This window comes from Lepidochelys kempii, chromosome 4, assembly GCF_965140265.1.
Source record: "Lepidochelys kempii isolate rLepKem1 chromosome 4, rLepKem1.hap2, whole genome shotgun sequence".
NCBI classification, from domain to species: Eukaryota; Metazoa; Chordata; order Testudines; family Cheloniidae; genus Lepidochelys; species Lepidochelys kempii.
In genome coordinates this window covers 4869624-4885321 of record NC_133259.1, presented here as the reverse complement: position 1 = coordinate 4885321, position 15698 = coordinate 4869624, and the positions used below count along the sequence as shown (strand labels likewise).

Here is a 15698-nt window from a genome sequence, read left to right as displayed (position 1 = left end):
TTATGAGGAGAGGCTGAGGGAGCTGGGATTGTTTAGCCTGCAGAAGAGAAGAATGAGGGGGGATTTGATAGCTGCTTTCAACTACCTGAAAGGGGGTTCCAAAGAGGATGGCTCTAGACTGTTCTCAATGGTAGCAGATGACAGAACGAGGAGTAATGGTCTCAAGTTGCAGTGGGGGAGGTTTAGATTGGATATTAGGAAAAACTTTTTCACTAAGAGGGTGGTGAAACACTGGAATGCGTTACCTAGGGAGGTGGTAGAATCTCCTTCCTTAGAGGTTTTTAAGGTCAGGCTTGACAAAGCCCTGGCTGGGATGATTTAACTGGGAATTGGTCCTGCTTTGAGCAGGGGGTTGGACTAGATGACCTTCTGGGGTCCCTTCCAACCCTGATATTCTATGATTCTATGATTCTATGATTCTATAACAGAAGCTGTTCCCAGGACATGAGAGGATGGCAGGCAAAGAAAGCAACCAGGTATAGGTATTAAAACTATATTGATACACTGGTTTAATGGGGAGGATAAATGGACAAGTAGGCATACATCAAATGCTTGGGATTTAGCCAATTTAGCTTCATTTAAAATAGTCTGCATCATGGGTGTTTTGAGCACCAGGCAGCATAAATCAGATGTAGACAGTCAGGTAAGAACAGATCGGACTTGGCTTTGCCATCATTAGCTATCTGGAAAGTCTGGAAGGAAAGATCTTCAGCTGAATTGCAGCAGCACAGTTAATGACATACATACATATATTTACACAGCTATATTAGGGTTTGAAAACAGATCACTGTTATAAGTACTGTATACAATTTTGGTTATCTAGTGGTTTTCATTTGGATAAAAGCTGAACAATGTGCACAAACAAAAATATTACCAGCACAAACTGAGGAATAATTCATCAATTTAAAAGAACTGCTCATGTAAACATGTACAAGTATTCCTGGAGAACAATGTGGAAGCTGCAAGTCTTCTGTTTTGGCTATTTCCTCGACCTTGCAGAACTCTTACTATACTGTGCAGTCGTTTTTCAATTGTTGAGTAAGTCCCTTACTTATCAATAGTAGTAACAGCTACATATTTCTGTTCAAGGAACAGTAACAATTTCAAACTCCTTACCTTTACAGGCAAGTTACAAACATGTCTGAAGCACAAGAGGAGTAGAGGGATGGAGTAAACCTGTTAACCAATACGAAATATATTCTGAGGGAGAAAACAGTCATACAGATGAGTTATTCAAACCAGTTATTCAAACTTCCTCATTCAAAGTACCATCTCTTTTTCCCCCCATCAGTGCATGGAAAAAAGCTAATTAAATACTACAAGGTGGAAACGCAAGGCAAAATAGTTCTCATGCAGACTACACTTGACCTTTCCTCTCTTAAGGTGACAAACGAACAACATGCTAATTATTGTCTCCTCTTCAATTTGCACTTAAAAACACGTCAAGTTCTGCCTAGTAGAGGGGGTGGGGGCAGTGAATTTATAGAAACTATACAACTTGGCTTAATTGTGTTTTGCTTTTGATGTCAAAGAACCATTTATTCAAAGATCCCTTTGCCCAGTTGTATGGTTTAAGCAAAGCTGCTAATGTGGACATCAAACAGCTGTCATCTCCATTCTGACACGCTGAATTGGACATCACTTGGTACAAAATTTAATATGAATAAGATCAGGCTTATGGAATAGCTGCCTTGTCCAAGATAACTTTGATCATATATGATAAAACTGGACTTCTGTCACCACAAAAGGAAAAATAAAGAAATGAGCTCATTAAAGTTGATTAAAACAGGCTCTATCATGCTACTTCCCCTCTGGGTTTTTATGTAGTATATAGGAACAACACACTTTGGCCAATTATAGCTCACCACTTCCTGAATCTGGGATTCCCTAATGTTCTAAATGGTCACTATTTTGTAAACAGGAAGCCATCATCCTCACAGTGCAGAAAATCCTGTCATTTTCCATCCACATCTACACAGCGGGGACTAACAAGTCTCATATACTGTGTGGTGGGAAATACTATTACTAAATTTGGGCAGCAATTGATACAAATCTATTAAAGAACAGGGCTCCTACAAATACACACATGCACCACTTTACTGATATGTCCCTACTCACACAAGTAAAGTGATACCTGTGCACAGGTGTTTGCAGAATTAGACCCTTGATGGTCACATAAGTAATGTTTCTAGTAAGCATCCTGCTCAGAACCACCCACCCATCCCCCAAAGATAGCCAAAAAACATAGATAACCTCCTTGAAGAAGCACCACAGCCCATATGGCAGAATTTGGATTAAGCACTCAGGATGCCTGCAATCAGCAGTATCGGAGTCCTCTGCAGTGAAAGATGCAGCCCAAACACACTCAAGGTTTGCAGATGGCCCTGTGTGCTTTCATCCCAGTCCAAGGTGTGGCTTTCTGCCAATAGCAAGTTGCTGTTGGACAGAGAAGCAACAACTTGCTTTGTATTTTCAGTAGTAAGTTACCCTAGAAAGAGAGAAGAAATACAGTGTAATGTGTCTTTTCCCTGACTACACTCATGCCTCCACAGCTCATACCCCCATTTATGCTTTTTGCTGATCTTTTCAGTATCTATTCCATGGGACTCTTTTGGAATTGTCAGGAGGGATGACTTCATACCAAGTAGGAGGTTTTGGCTCAGACTTTTGAGGCTGCCTTTGTAGGAAGTTTTTATTCACTCAGTGACCTTAAACTGTATCAGGGCGCATGGCCCCTTTAATCCTATTCAGTGAAATCCTTGGCGATTTAAGCCAATGGCAAGACACCCACTGACATCAATAGGGCTGAGATTTCACCCTTGGAGGACCAGACAGAATTTTTCAAAAATGACTTTCAATGGAACTTGTGCTCCTGAATCCTTTAGTTGCTTTTCAAAAGTCACCTATTACTTTTTTATTTTATTTTCCACAGCCAAGACCTTCAATAACAGAAGTCTAAAGTTAGGCTCCAAGGGCAAAATTTTCAGAAGTGACTGGATAATCAAACAGACTCAGGTCCACATCCTCAAAAGGTATTTACGTACCCATCTCCTATTGAAATTAGTGGAAGCTAAGTGCCTAAATCCTTCAAGGATCTGGGTCTAATTCTCACTAAACCCCAATAGGGCCAGAGTCGCCTAAGTCACTTAGGTACCTCTGAAAATTTTACATAAGCAATCTGATTTTCTAAAATTTCTGAGTGCCTAACATCTCATACAGAAGCCAACAGGAGCTTCCAGGTGCTTAGCCCTTTTAAAAACCAAGTTTCTTATTTTACACATCTGTTCTTGAAAAATCTTGGCTATGAACATAAGATGGAGTTAAAATGACTAATCTTTTGTTTTATTTTCTCTGGAACATCAGAAACATCTTGGAAATAGAGCCATTGATTCAAAAGCCCATTAGCTAATGCTAGAGAAGAACACCGAACTTGCAATTATTTTAAAAGGCTAATATCCAAAAGGAAAACAGTTACTTTATGGTGCATAAAACATTAAAATTCTCTTGGACCACTGAAAGACAGGAAATTCAGACCAAAAAAATGAAAGTATGCCCTTAATGAAACCTTGTTAAACCCAGATATTGATGTATATGTGGTACAAATCAGCAGTCACTGTCCTGAGATACTTTAATATTAGAAGCAGAAGAAAAAGAACAGGTCAAGAAACCACAAGAAACACCTGGGAAGGAAAAGCAAACAAAAAAAAATCTATTAAAAGAAATCAATGTCACAAACATAGCTGAAACTATCTGTACGTTAGGGAGAGTCGAAGGCTGTTTGCTTGCAGTTATAGAAGTTCACTGGTGAGCCACATTTTATAAAAGTAAGCCAGGGTTCAGGAGACTATTTACAAAAGTCAAGCTTAGGGTCAGGAAATGCCTTGGCAAAATAAAAGCCATCAGATGCAGACCAAACAATGTTTTTAAAATAATAAAAATGTATATTATAGTTTATCAAAATGAAAACAAGCTTTCACTGGTTAAATAATTTTTTCTCTTGATCTATGTGCAGTTATGTAAACGGGAATGAAAATAGTTCTGAGAGTCTTTAAATATTTTATTGTTTGGATCAAAATGCTTCTTTTATGCCAAAAATGGATAAAGATATATTTTTTTAAGTGGGCTCAGCCACAAATCTTTTAGAAATCTTTTATCAACATTCCACTTTGAAACCTCCGGGCTGTAACTTTTACACTGAAGTATTCATTACATAATTGTATGTAGCTCTAACCAAACTATATCAGCGTGCTGAAAATCTCAACATAATTTGTGCTTCATGTATAAGTTATACACAGACACAACAAGCAAACTTAGCACAAAGTGCATACTGGATGACAGACTACCCTGTTCCCAAACTTTTCTGAATATAGACACAATAAGAGCATTTTAAAATGCATAGTAAATATGAATAAGCTCTTTTGAGTTTTCTCTGCATTAGTAAATCGTGTAATTTATATGCAAATTTCATATATACGAGCCCAGATGGTAGGTTGTCAAGACAATTAAAAAATAGAAGCTAGAAATAAACTGGGGTTTTGGTTTTTTTTAACCAGGTGTCACAGTTCAGGGCCACTGCACCTCTATTCCCCCTCTATGGTCCAGCCAGGGCAACCACTCCCTGGCTCCTGGCTCCCCAGCCATTACCGCTCTTAGGAAGAGACAAGCATCTCACTCCCTCCACACTGGGGTTTTCAAGCTATACAGTTTCCTGCCTTCACTATGGATCCTCCGATAATACAGACTTCTTCAGCAGGCCTGCTTTGCTTTCTCCTCAGAGGCTACAAACAATTAATTAACAAATAATTACCCACAGTTAAGGTACCACAGAGTTTTCTAAGCAAGCACATTTATTCTTAAGGTAAAAGCACTACAGAGAAAATATAAAAAATAAGAGAACCTACACACATGCTAGTAAGCTCATCAGAGCTCACCTCCTGATTCCAATAAAGGTGTTTTCAAGACGCACCAAGGGGTGTTTCTGTGGTCACAAGTTCATAACAGCTCTTAGCTCAGAACAAGCATACTCATGAATCTGAGATTCACTCTTTTATCCAGTTTGGGCCCCAGGTCTGGTCCTCATTTAACAGGTGATCAGCAGACAACGGGTTTCTCCTCAGGGCACAACTCCAAAGGTATGGTCTGGAGGTGAGAAGTTGCCTTCCTCTCCTCCCAAGAATTTCCTAGAAATCCCGCTTAACTTTGTCTAGCACATTGTTTCAAAGGGACTTTGATGATTTAACTGGGAATTGGTCCTGCTTTGAGCAGGGGGTTGGACTAGATGACCTTCTGGGGTCCCTTCCAACCCTGATATTCTATGATTCTATGATTCTATGACTTTTGAAGCTCATCACACTTCCCAAAGTTTACATTAGTCATGGATCCTAGAAAAGTTACATACAATCCCACAATAACACACAAACATTTGCATTTATAATACAATGAGCTCTTAAGACACTTAAACTTAATTCATTAAGGTTTGCCCAGGATATTGCATGAAATTGCATTTCTATCAACAGGTATGTTCCAAGATTCATTAGTAATATTTCTTTCCAGCAGAGCTGGGTATTGCTTTACTTGGGTTAAGATCGAATCATTTGGGGATAAATTTTCAAAGGGATTCTGAGCCCCACTATAGGGCCTGGATTTTCCAAGTTCTCAGCACCTAGCGACTCCCATTGAGAACATCCCTCAGAATAATGGGAGTTACTGGATGCTGATACCCTTCAAAAATCCGGCCTTAATCTTCAAGGCACAAATCATCCCATCAAGAGGGGTACGAATGCATATGGATCCCTTGCCAGGAAGGGCCAGTGCTGGCTCTGTGGCATCACTCCCCATCTCTGACCGTGGTCTACCTAAGGTCAGGAATAGACCTGGTCAGAAAATAGGAATGTATAGGACGGTTTCCCCAGAAAATTTCTGGGGAAGAAAAAAACAAACAAACATTTGCATCAAAAATTTTCCACAGAAAATTTCAACTTGTTATCAATTCCCTCCTGGGAAAAAAAAAAAAAAAAAACCAACAACAACAACAACAACAGTAAAAAGTTGTCCAAAAACCCAAAGTTTCCGGTCCGAAAATCTAAATGAATGATTGCATTTTGGGAAGCTTCCGCCTGAATAAAAGCATTTCATAAAAAAAACAACAAATCTAAACATTATGTTTTGGAGCAGTTTGACATTAATGTGTGTCTACCTGTGCTGCACGATGCCTCATGGAGCTCGTAGTTTTGACACTTCATGGCCCTATTTTCCCCTATGGGCCAGGCTCCCTAGCTGGATTACATCTCCCACGTTGCACCATGGTCCCCCCTCTTGCTGACCCCTTAAGGGTGCATCACTGGAGTTACACAGCTCTGATGCATCATGGGAAATGTAGTTCAGAACTATATGTTTTTGTGTTTGGGGTGTTGCTATTTTGGACAAAAAAGTTGAATTTTTTTAAAGAGAGACTTTTCGTAAAAAATAATTTGTTTTATCAAAACCCCAATTTTACACTAGAAAACAATTCAATAGGAATAATTGCTGACCAACCCTACTCAGGAACCTGTTTGTGGGAAGGAAACAGGTTGGGGGAAAAAATTCACCTTCCCCTGTAGGAAATCCTCAACTCCTGACATTGTATTAACTCTTGCTTGAAGTCTGTCTGTACCAAGGAACCCTGCAAAGGGGAATGAAAGGTTTTCATGGGTAGCGTGGTTCATTTTGGTCAAACTACAAAGTGAGTCCAAAAACAAAAAATGAGCTAACCCAGAAGGACAAGTTTACTCAGCAAGAAATAATTATGATTTGTTTTACTGTAGCATGTATGAGCTTTAGTCATCGACCCCACTGTGGCACATGCCATATGGACACAGAACAAAAAGACAGTCCCTCCCTCCAGGGGTTTATAATCTACTGTAAGAAACGCTGAAAAAATTCTAAGGTGCCACAAGTACTCCTTTTCTTTTTTCTGAAAAACAGGTTTCAGAGTGGTAGCCGTGTTAGTCTATATCAGCAAAAAGAATAAGGAGTCCTTGTGGCACCTTAGAGACTAACAAATTTATTTCTGAAAAAACAGGTGAAGGGGCTCTTAAGTCAGCAAGCAATAACCACAAAAGTCTCACTCACCTAAAAGCAGTGGGCAGAAACAGCGGCTAGAAAACTTTTAAACTTTTTTTTTCCCCCAAAATATTGCTATCAATCATACCTGTGAGCCTGGAAGAGGGAGAACACGTTAGCAGCTTCCTCACAATCCCTTAGAGACATTCCTAGCTCCTTTCCTTCCATCTCCCAGTCAGCTTCTTATCCCACAGGCTGGTACAGCCTATGGCTGCTGAGTGAGTAAGCAGGGCCCTAAATCCGCACAGCTCCTCATCCCCCACTATGTGCCAAGGCAGGCTAATTTGCACTGCAGCCACCACCAGGTGGAGGAAGTGGGGAAGAGAAGGGACAGTGGAGAAGAGAAGGGGAGAGGGACAGAAGCCATTCCCAGGAAGGAGAACTGGGAAGGAGAAAAGAGACTCTTTCAAACAGAGAAGATAAGTATGTGGTGGATACCAAGCGAAAAGGGAAGGGAGGTGGAAAAGGAATAAAAATATAGGAAGCTATTAACTTAAACAAAAATAAATTGCAGATACACACTGCTTTTAATCTATGATTTCATGGTGGCTCCACCATGAAAAAAATTAGTATAAAAAAATAGTATTAAAAAATCCCCTCCAAATCCCAAAACACAATAGACGTTGGTCACATTACTGGAAAGCACTCAGATAGGATGCTGATGACACTGTTGTATGAACCTCTGTAGAACAGAACAGCAGAACAGAAACCTTGGGTGGGAAGGAAAGAAGAAGGGGGTGATGGCTGGGCTAGTTACAACACTATATACCTATCACCTGCAGTTTCATTGGGAGGCGCTGACAAGTATGTTTTAATATTTTAGGAATTCATTTCTAAGTGTTCTTATGGGGCCTCGACCAATGCTGGCTCTAACCCAATCAGTGGTGGATCCTGCACTAGAAGAATAAAGATATTCACTGTAATTTTCTTAGTGTGATAGCATCAAGTTCCTTTTACCCACACCACCTTTTAGCTTGACCTTCCAAATTAACTCACAGGTGGTGGCTGAATACTGTTCCTAGAAAGGATATTTCTACAGCATATCAAGAATCAGATCTTGAGTGTAGCATAAGTCTGACTCCTGCTACAGTCCCTTAAGTGTCTTCAAAATAATTCAGTTTATTTTATTGGTCTGACTGGGACCTCCTGCCACAAACCACTTCCGCTGTATTGCTTAGGCAAACAGAGATACCAGTGGGACTGAAAAATGAGCACTGCTGTAACTAAAATGATGATCTGTGTCTGCAGAGATAAAAGTTGGAGGGAGGGATTCAATGTTTATTGAGCTTCTTGGCATAATCAGTGGGATAGAGCATTTAGAATGAGCCAGCAAAAAGCCCAGACTGCCAAAAGGAAGTTAGGATTTCACATGGCCACACTTTACTACCTTGAACTGGAACATACTGCTTACCAAAAGGGATTCACTTCTGCCTAGAAAAAGTGAGCTTCCATTTAAAACACACAGCTTATACTGTATACAATATGAAATACGTATGACTAAAAGCATCCTTATACTTTGATTACAAGACAGGACAGGCGAACGAGGGAACAAAGCAGCAAGATGCTCCCAGTCCCATGGCAAAGAATGCTATTGTCATTTGCTACAAAAAGGCACCATTGTTCTGAATGACATGACAGACTTTAGGTGGAAGGAATAACAAAGGAACTGTCATATCATAAGAACAAAAAGCAACGGTCTATTCACTATGAAAAAACACCACCTTTTCTTTTCTGCTGATCTGTGTCTGCAGCTTATTGCAACTTTCTCAGGAAACAGTGCAAGCTGCATCTTGATTTTGCAGCACCTAGTAATGCCATGCACATATTTTGGCATCTGATGTATTCTTTGTATTTCATTGGCAATCAAAGATAATAAACAAATAACAGGTTCAGGGTTAGTCTGTTTGTTTTTCATTTCAGTAGCTTAGTTATAGTGTCTAAAAATGTATGTGATGATTCTTACAGGAATGGTAATTGCAATACAGTCTGTTTTATTTGTGCTTTTATTTAGGGAAAACACAGTTTCAAAGCAAAACTTTTCCTTCACACATCTATACAAAGTCCCTTACAATCCTCTCATTCTAATTCCCTTCCCTTTGGAGGCAACATGTCACAGATAAAATCCTTGCATCTAAGGAGAGGCATTTTCAATTCCTCTTCCAATTTCAATTTCACATTCTACCAATGGAATCAGAAAAATATTCAGTGTTCCCACAGAAAAGCATTTCTTATCCATATCACACAGATAGAAGGATCTGTTCTAGTAACTACCTAAAACTTGCAAGATTTTTGACGTTATTCAGTATTGCCAGATGCATTTTTGATAGTAAATGTCTGTGACGTAGTCTGCTTTTTCTTGGGGTATTGAACTCAGACAGCCAAATGGTCAGTTGGCATTTCAAGGGGTCAGGGTGAGCAATGGGTTCCTGGTTCAGCAAGTCTTCCCAGGTTGGCAGGCTTTAAATGTAGTCAAGGGAAGGAGAGAAGACAAATCTAGTCAAGGAAAAAATCTAGGAATATACTTCCAGACTTTCACCCCTGGCCTAAGTCCATTGGGCGAGAGAAGTATGAATTTGAAGAGCTGAAAGCAGAAAGGCAAATGATGAACAAGAAGCTAGAAGAGAAAGAGGACACAGACATGGCAAGAAAGTCATGATTTTTGGTGAATCAGTCCTGATCATCAGAACTTCTCCTCATATCCCTCAGCCTTCAAACTGGCCAGTGGTAAGACACATGACAAATGGCCAAGGCATGGCACATGGATACTTAGTCTGGCATCTCACCAGATTTACAGATAATGGATTTTTAAAAAAAGTTTTGTAAATGATAATGTCTGTTTTAAGGCGGTTTCCTTACTGTGAGTAAAATACACCAGTTTTATCAATGACGGGGGAAATGGGGGAGTACCAGGATGCTTGGAGACTGTGAGGTTTGCTCAGAGAACCCTGTTTTTCTCATGGGGCACTTGTGAGGCCCTTCCCAGGGGTTCCCAGGGTTGTGAGGCACCTCACCATCACTTGCCCTTAGCGTGAGGGAGCCTGGTCTGGACTTGCTGGGGATCAGTTCCCTGCCTCTGGCAACACAAGCCCGGCCTGCCAGGCCCCCGCAGGCCCCGCTCTCTCAGTGCAGGTTAATGATACGCTCTCACCAACCCCAGCGCCCTCCGAGCGTCCCTCTGGAGCACCCGCCTCCTGATCCACTCAGCTCACTGCACTCTGATTCTCTGCTCCCAAAGGAACAGCGCACACCAACTTCCTAGATCCAACTCAGGATCCCCACCCCGCTTCACACACAGAACTTAGATGTTCTTGTTTTCACTACAAATGCAAGCTTATTATCCCAGAACAGAGATTCAAATGAGAGTAAGTAAGGCCATTGGAAACACATGGTTACACATAAAAGAGAACCATAACATGCTTTCTAGAGCCCAAACTTAACTCACAAGATGTTCCCCTGTCTCCTACAGAATAGCTACACCAAGTCTTTCTCCCAGTGTTTTCAACCAGGATGGCTGAGATTCCTCTTTCATAAGATCAAGCCTATGAACAGCTTGTCTTCCCAGACCAAAGGATGCCCGGGCATCTCTCTGCACCCCCAGATATCCCAGACCAATGCCCCCACCTACTGGCTGTTTACTTCTTCCTATTCATTTCCTTCTGAAGACTCCACCAGCTCTTCATTAGCATTTGCCTTAGAGTGTGGGAACAGACTTCTATTGTCAGACACACAATGGTCCACCAGGGAGATAAGTGGAGAAGTTTGTCTCAAGACACACTACTTCTGAGTGCCTGCCTTTCACTACAAGACCTAGAGAACATAATTTCCAGCACATAGACATAACTCCGCATTATGAAGACTAGTGTGAAACAGGCTTTCAGTAGAGACCTTACCTGACATTCTTTTGGTGAACCCAGGGAATCCCTGTACCCTTGGGTAACAACTAGAAGGAAGGGGGCTTGGTCCTTCAGCCCCAGTGCAGTTTATCTAAGGATCCCTCCCTCACACCCCATAATTAATTCATCCCACCCTTCCCCCCATATGCTTAACGAAGGCCTGGCTCTACTCCTCTGCAGGGCTCCACTCCTGCTCTGGTTCCCGGCTGCTCTCTCCTACCAGCTCTGATTTCCAGAGGGGAGAGCAGCAGGCTGGGCTTGTGTATTTCTCACAAGGGGAAGGAAGGACCAGCCTGTGCAGAGACCAGTGATTCATGGTCTGCTACACTCTCTCCTCCTCACGAATAATGTAACCACCCAGCTTGCTCCTCCTCTATCCAAAACACTCGCACCCCTTCCCTGGGAGCCTGTCTCTGCTCTTGGGTACCAGGACTCCTCCACTCACTGCTCCAGGACACCATGGTAGCATGTAGCACAAGTCTAACAAGTCACAGGGATTGAGAGCATGAGTCACTGCACCTTGAGCTTAGGAGCCAGAGTGGCGTTGTAACAATCCCATAAACTCTGTGGATTGGTGTGACACGGTGTATTAGGCCCAGTGTCCCCTGGCTGGAGGCCTCAGGGTCCTACCACACCTTGTCCTAGGAAGGAGCAGTAGAGAAGTCCTCCAAGCTCCCTAGAGTGGCTGCAGGGGAAGCAGCCAATGAGAGAAACGGCAAGGAGCAGCCAATCAGGGCCCAGGAGGACCATATAAAAGAAGCGAGCAAGAGACAGTCAGTTGATGCCTAGAGCTGAAGGAGTGAGAACTGTGTTCCTTGTGGCTGAAGGAGCGGCAGGACCACTGACAGATCAGTTGCTGGAAGAGACCGGAGGCACAAAAAGGAGCTGCTGGAGTGCTGCTGGCACTGAACCCAAGGCAGTTGCTGGGAGGGACCAGGGGATCAAGAAGGAGCACTTGGCTGGCTACTGGGACTCAGTAAGACTTGTGCCCTAGGATAAGGGTGAAGCATTTGCAAAGGTGCTGGGGCCCTGAGAAAGTGGCCTGTGAACTGCAGCAGCACAGTGACTAGTTAAAGGGGGCACAGCATCATGTGGTTGCTATTCATAAGGTCCCTAGGCTGGGACTCTGAGTAGTGGGTGGACCTGGGTCCCTCCCCCTGCCCATTAGCCACTAGGGAAGTAGCATTAGCCCCAAAGAAGGGGAATTTACGTAAGCCCAGGAAAAGGGCTGAAGACCCGGAAGAGGGTCAGCCTTTGACTCACAGAAGATTAGTGTTGGAAGAGACCTCAGGAGGCCATCTAGTCCAACCCCCTGCTCACAGCAGGACCAACCCCAACTTTGGTGCTTTGATACCTCCAGAAAGGAATGGGATGGTTTAATGGCCCAGGTGGGATCAGAAAGGCCCAGAGCAGGTGAAGACAGTGTCTCCAGGCAGAAAGCCCTGAGGGTACAGCCCCATACCAGGGCTGGGACTATTTAAAGACTTAGCCATAGAGATACCAATGGAGGGGCACTGGGATAGGCCCCTGTTAAACTGTTTACCTAATAAGGGATTTGTTTGTTTCACATACAGACTGTGTGTGACTCGGCCGGAGGGCTGTGTCGTTGAAAACCTGCCAGAGAAACTACCGACAGAGGTCACTTCAGACTAAGAGTGCAGGCACACACACCTGGTCAGGGGGCACTCCCGAGAGGGAAGTGTGACCCCATTACAATCGGGCACAGAGGGGGAATCTGTAATACACTGAGCCATGGGTTCCACAAGCAGATCAGGGAGAGAATCAACCCTGATGGGTAACTATGGTTGTGATGTCTGCTCCACTCACATCTAGAAAGATCCCAGAGTTGCTGGACTGTGGCAAGACAATGATCCAGAAGCTCACTTGACTACATGCAAGAGGACAGGCCACTCAATCTGGATATTACAGGAACCATAAACTTGTTCCACACTGAACTGGAAAGGCCCTGTGAAATAGAGCAACAGTAAGTGCAACCACCAAAGCACCTTCCTTTATGACTTCTTGGTCCCCACTAATTCTCTGCAGTGCAGGGTTGCCATCTTCTAGGAACTACCCCACTCTCCATCATGTCTATCTGAAATTGGCCCTTTATATTTGGGAGACAAAACTACAGCTGCATTCCTTAAAGGTCCATGTTATAACTACCAGCTGCTGTTTGCTGCATCTCTCTTCCTATTGTGTTTTCCCTTTCTGGAAAGTTGTGATGCATCTGGGGCAGACAGAGACTCAGGAAGTTTTGGTACAGAAAGGACAAGGTAAAAGATTGCTTCTGTAAATGGACAAAACCAAAAATCTGACCCACAACACAGAGAAGGAGAGTTGTTTTTCTTAGGACAGTCGCTGTCCAAGCTGAATTACGAAAATGGATGCTGGAAATAGGAACACTAGCTTGAGATACTTTGGGAGGGTAAGGGGAAAGAGAGATGTCTCTTTGGCAGAAATCACCACCATGACTTGGAAGGAAACAGACCTAACAGGCCCACGCTGAGATACATTCCTGTTACACTTCAGGAGTGGAAAGCAGATGGTTAAATATTCAAAAGCTTCCAATTTCTTATTTAGAAGCACCGGGAATAATTTATACTAGAAATTAGGTCCTTACAAATAAATGTGGAATTACAGTGACCTACTGCTAACACCTCAGAACAGCTTGACTCACAGCATTTCAAACCTGCCAATTCAATGCAAGGCACTCAGATCATATTCAAGTAATTTTTCTGTTAAAGATCAGTTTTGTTGCTTTCAATCTCAGTTGTAATATAAAACCTTATAGTATATTTCTATGACTGCTGATTTCAAGGAATGATTTGTGCATCATGTTTTGCAGTTATTAGCCTAAGGAAATACCAGTGACATCATTTTGCAATTACAGCAGATAAGCTCACCTATTAAAGAACAATGCTAGCAGTGTTTTTTCTTTCTCTTTTTAATATTAATCCCACACATTTTGTTCAGTAATTCATGGTTACTTAAACTTTTACAATTCTAGAAATACTTTGTAGCCTGAACAAGATGCTAATCTTCATTTTTAAAAAAATGTTCATAAGCACAACAATGAGATAACTTCAGTGATTAATGACCCAAATTTTCCATCATGTCATTTTTGAAAGATCGTTAAGGAAAACTCCCTAGTGAAATGTACTTTTAAAACATTACTTGAGATCTGGATTTTTTTATTTTCCTCTTTAGTGTTTCTAGTCCAGAAAAAAATATCATTCTATCCTTAAAAAATTAAACATAAGAAAGCTTATAATTTACAAGAATAAAACGACCAAACTTCACCAGCAAAGCAGAAATGAGTTTTCTGAACCTTGAAAATTTTGGTACTGACCACAAAAGGAGTAAACAGAAATCTGTGCAGAACTCATGTTAAGAAGTATACCATATATCATTTACTCTTGCATGACAACTACTCAAAATCGATAAGATAGAAACCCTCTCTTCAATAGCTGTAGAGTGGTAAATTGTTTTTTGCCCTAGACGAATCAAAAATCACAGGGAGGGCAGCCCCTAACAAAACAATGCTAAACATTTTGACACTTTGGTTGATTTCCAGTGTAATACAAAATGAATAGCTAATATCACTGCACTCCGCATAAATACTGAGGCCCCGATTCTCATTGGGAGATAGGTCCCACACCGGAAAATGAAGGGTTAAAGCAGCCCTCCCAGGGGCTGCGCACACCCAACCAATGGGAGGAGGGCTTGTACGGAGCCCATCAGGGGAAGGTTTGTTGGATCAGCCAATCAGGGCCAGGGAGGGTCATATAAGAAGAGCAGTTCAACAAAGCAGAAGCAGTATCTCCCTAGAGTGCAAGGGAGAAGTACTGGCTGCCTTAGAAGAGTACCTTAGATAGAGCGGGGCAGAGGAGCAATAGGGAGCTCTAGCCCGAGGGCTGCCAGACTGAAGTCCCTGATACAAAGGGCTGGGAAGGGGTTAGGTCTACGGGGAAGTGGTCCAGGGAAATAGGCGGTGGGAGTTAGAGGAACAGCAGCATCATGGCCGCTGGCTATAGGGTCCCTGGGTTGACCCCCCCCCCCCCCCCGTCCTTGCCACAGAGGGAATGGCCAGTATTCGGACTGCAGTTTATACCTTGAGGTTAGGGACTAGATCAAGGGCTGCAGTAAGCCATAGCGGCAAGTGGATGGATAAGAGACAACCGGTTCCCCCTGAACGGGGTAGAAGGCAGAGTGGGACACAGCCAGAGGGCCGTGCCCAGAAGAGGACGCCGCAGTTAAGAGAGTGATGCGGGTCTTAGAGGTGGAGGAGAGAAGTGAAGGCGGTGAGACACCACTAGAGAAAGACACACTGGCAACCAAGAGCTAACTCCCAGCACGAGGCCGTGGTGGTGAGCCCTGCCTCGTCACAGCTCCTAAATACTTTCTAGGATCTGGCCTAGAGCCTTGCATTTTGATGTATGCAACACCAACCCCTTCAGCTGATCTGTAGTCATATCTCCCCTTCACTTTGAACGGAGTTCTGCCAGAAGTATGAAATATATGATTTGGCCAATGGTATATGAATTTACACTCAGAAATTTGACACTCACTGTTGAATTACTCTCCCTTTAGAGCCCCCTTCATAATTTCTGCTAAACCTTAATAAATGAAGCATTTGCCATAAATTTATACTGAAAAAAGCATACAAATCCCATGGAGAAGTAGCTAGCTGTGATCTACAGC

The 15698-nt window shown here is 42.6% G+C and overlaps 1 protein-coding gene across 30 annotated transcripts in view; it reads right to left on the bottom strand.

Annotated features, from left to right (window-relative positions):
* Positions 1-15698, bottom strand: part of ADGRL3 (adhesion G protein-coupled receptor L3) — an 809498-nt gene that overhangs the window by 615841 nt on the left and 177959 nt on the right. Inside the window, exon 1 of one of the 30 annotated variants that reach the window (XM_073340202.1) lies at positions 1117-1135. The exons of the other annotated variants lie outside the window; for them this stretch is intronic. The gene's annotated coding sequence lies outside the window, so the exon portion shown is untranslated. Of the gene's footprint in view, positions 1-1116; positions 1136-15698 lie in introns of those variants that run through there. 30 annotated transcript variants of the gene reach the window in all.